The sequence below is a fragment of the Rousettus aegyptiacus genome, unplaced genomic scaffold, assembly GCF_014176215.1.
Source record: "Rousettus aegyptiacus isolate mRouAeg1 unplaced genomic scaffold, mRouAeg1.p scaffold_m13_p_4, whole genome shotgun sequence".
Taxonomy (NCBI): domain Eukaryota; kingdom Metazoa; phylum Chordata; class Mammalia; order Chiroptera; family Pteropodidae; genus Rousettus; species Rousettus aegyptiacus.
In genome coordinates, this window is record NW_023416307.1 from 160,423,879 (window position 1) to 160,427,794 (window position 3,916).

Here is a 3,916-nt window from a genome sequence, read left to right on the forward strand (position 1 = left end):
TTGGTCCACTAATCCACTACCTGCGTAAAGAAAATTATTTAACTTCTTAAAATTATACAGAAACACTCTAGTACATAGTAATAAACAGAAAACAGAAATGAGGGAAAACCCCATAATTGCCTGTGACTTAGGGCACACAGTGTTCGCCGCTGTTAACATTCGGTTGGATGTCATTTGGGATTTTTTTCTTGGCGGATTTAAGCCTCCCAATGACATCTTACCGCCCAGGTGATCTCGACTATGCCTCGCTCACTCAGTTTCTAATTAGAAATATCTGTTCACGCTGGTAAACTGACTTCCTTTACATCGTTGATCATCATTTCGTACAATTCCATTCCACAGGTCAATAGCGACCTGTGAGGCAGGTCCCTATTTGGGACCTTCCGAATACAGCTTTTTGCGAAGCGGCATTGCAGTGAGCATTCGCATAGGAAACCTGTGTGAAGTTGGCTGATTACTCCGACTTAAGACGTTACTAGAAATGCAATTTGTAATTCGAGTTTTCTCAGGATTTTTAAACTCTTCATGGGCAGGTTTAGTCACCCAGGCCACCGACCTGCTGTCACCGTGTTCCCACGGGAGAAGGAGCAGCTGTGAGGGGCCTCGGCCTCTCTCCGTTCCCGGGACAGCCTTCTGCGCGTCTCCGAGGCACGTGACAGCCCCCTGCCTTGTCGCCTCTACGCTCGCCCTGTCTGAACGAGTCCCCAAAGCACAGAAAACAAGGCATTTTAAAACAGTGCCCAACAGAGCCTCAAGTAAACTCGAGCATCCCAGGGTGCCTCTGCATGAGCTCACCTGTGCTCACCCCTGCCCCCGCCGCCGTCGGCACCCCAGCCCAGGGGCCCCGGCCGCTTCCTGCAACAGGCCGAGCTCCCCCCGCTGGGGCTGCCCGTGTCAGTCCCAGCACCACATGCCCCTCAGAGCTTCGCTCAAGACAGTCGCATCGATCTGTCCCTAACTAGCTCCTGTTCAGCCTTTCCCAGGAGACAGGGAGCTCCATGGTGGTACCGACGACACTGTTTTCTTCACCACTGATTTGGCAGAGTCCTACTCAGGCTGGCTGGCACACAGTAGGTGCTCAGCAGATGTTAGGAGTGGACGCTAAAAGACACTGGTGGCCATGGACCCAAAGAACTGCCCCCGAAAGCCTAGGGAACCACAGCGGGTATGAGTGTTGTTGGAGTCAGGGGACACCGCCAGGAAGGGAAGTGCCTGGGGGCCGACGAGCGTGCCCTGGCCTCGTCCATGCTGCTCCAGCCCCGGCACAGCGTCCGTCCGCCGAAGGCCGAGCCAAGCTGGGCGTGAGGAGAGTGGCCGGAGCACCGCCAGCGCGACACCCGGAGAGAAGCGGGAGTCGCCCCAGGGGCCGAGTGAGGCAGCGCCGGGCGACCGCCAGGATCAGCGGGGTCCAGGCCGAGCGGGCGCCGAGCCGCGATGGGGTGCCGCCTCGCCCGTCCCATCTGCCCCTGCGGCCGACCCTAGAGCTGGCCTCCGCGTCCTTTCCAGCCTCTCGGGCAGCTGGGACCGGGGAAATGAGCATCCGCAGGAATGTGTGGCAACCGCACGCCTGCCGTGTGCTTGCGGCCGCGGAAATGGCCGGGCCGCGGTGTCAGCTTACAACGTCCGCCTGTTCTCCTGACGGCAGAGCCCACCCCCCACGAGCGCGGAGAAGGGACCTCTGCTCGGGCAATTTAGGGGTGAACAGACGTGAGGGAGCTGGCCAGAAGTGTGCCCCGGGCTGCGCCTTCGCGTGACTCCATGTCTACTTGGACCGAGGGAGGCCACCATGGATTCAGGGCCTCTGGGTTTTGAGTGGCGGCTCTAAATTGGCCCTGTGGAGTCAGCCCTCCTGGTCTGAATGCCGCCTTGGGCATTTCCAAGCTGTGTGACTTCAGGCAAGTTTCTTAACTTCTCTGAGCCTCGATTTCCTCGTCTCCAAAATAGGAATGCAGCCCCTCACTGCAGCAACGTGAGGATTAGACGACACCGAAACAGCCCAGTGCACGTCGGATAGATACAAGTCCATGTCGTAGAACTGTCCTTTCAGCCAGAAGACGCGCAGGTGAGCCCCGCCGGAGCAGGCGACAGGCGGCGGGGGGAAGACTCGGGAGGACAGCGGGGTGGGTGTGAGAGGGACGCTTCATGCTGGACTACTGTGCGGGGCCGAGCTGGGCACCGCGGCGCGGTCCGCCGCACGGCCGGGCTCCGCCTGCCAGGTGCCGGCAGCACCTCCCACCTCCCGCCAGACAACCAAGTCTCTAGACACTGCCAATGACCCCCCACCCTGGAGCTGGCCAGGTCGCCTCCGTTGACCGCTGATGTGTTTTGCTGGTAGCTCCAATACAACAGTGTGGATGTCAGCAATGTGACTTCCCTGAAACAGTGACCGAATGGCACAGCTCCAAACAAGGCAGGGCACGGTTTTCCCCTGCATCACACGGTGGCTGCAGCCCTGGAAAATTCCGTATGCAGAAGTTCCTGCCAGATGCTGCTACACGTTTATGTGTGAGCCGGGTCCCACAGTTCACATGGTCACAAACAGGGACGCTTCCTGTGCAGATCAAATAAGAGTGTAAAACGCTTGGGAAAACAGCCTGGCAGTTCTTCAGAAGTTTACGGAGTGGCCATATGATCCTACAGCTCCACTCCTAGGCACACACTCGAGAGAAATGAAAACATGTGTCCATGGAAGCTCGTTCGCCAATGCCCGGAGCAGCCGTGCTGATGACAGCTGAGTGTGGAAACAGCCAAATGTCCATCAGCTGCTGAATGCATAGACGAAATGCGTTCCGCCCACGCGGGGCGGTCGTGTTTGCACTGGAAAGAACTGAGGTGCTGGCGCGGGTCACAGGGTGGTACGTGAAAGGGGCTGGTCAACACAGGCCACATGTCGTGCCTTCTGTCTACGTGAGGTGTCCAGCGCAGGAGCATCGGTAGAGACAGAAAGCAGGTTGGGTTGCCGGGGTGTGCGTGGCCAGGGAAGGGGGGCCCGAGTGGCTGCCGTGGGGCCTACGCGGCAGGGAAAGGAGTATTACGAATGTTCTAAAGTTACTGCAGTCATAGCTGCATAGTTCTGAATAATCTAAAAAACTGGCTTATGCACTTTTAATAGGTAACTTCTGTGGTATTTGCATTATATCTCAAAAAGCTGTTACTTAACAAAATGTCCTGAAGATCGGAGGACAAGTCATAATTGTGAGACTAGATTGCTTTGCAAGACATTTAGCTTCTCACCCAAGTCCTTGTGTGGACGATAAGAAGGGCGCCTTAAATTCCCTCTCAAGGCTGGTTTCCAGCCCTGGCACTGCGAACCGCGAGTCTAAGCAATTTCCATACAGGAATCCTTCCTCGCCAGTGATTGGTTCAGGAATTAAGACTTAAGCCAATCAGTAACTCTCTTTAAACCACGGTGGTCACATGATCCTGTTGGCCCAATCAGACTGCAGAAAGGACTTCCAGAGGGCGGGGAATCCTCTTCTCCGCTTCGGTAGGACGCCCACGCTTCCAACGGCACCGAGCGGCCACCTTGGTCACCGGGGACAACTGCAGAGCCAAGCCAGCCATGTGGACGGCAAGGCAGAAATGAAAGGTCAGGGGCCTTCCTAAGCAGCTAGCGACCGTCCGCAATTTCCTTTCTGGAGGCCTGTTTGCCGTGAGGTCAGGCCCGATGAGGGGCGGGGCTCCAGGCCACCCCAGCTGTGAGGGGCGGGGCCCCAGGCCACCCCAGCTGTGAGGGGCGGGGCTCCAGGCCACCCCAGCTGTGAGGGGCGGGGCTCCAGGCCACCCCAGCTGTGAGGGGCGGGGCTCCAGGCCACCCCAGCTGTGAGGGGCGGGGCTCCAGGCCACCCCAGCTGTGAGGGGCGGGGCTCCAGGCCACCCCAGCTGTGAGGGGCGGGGCCCCAGGCCATTGCCCAAC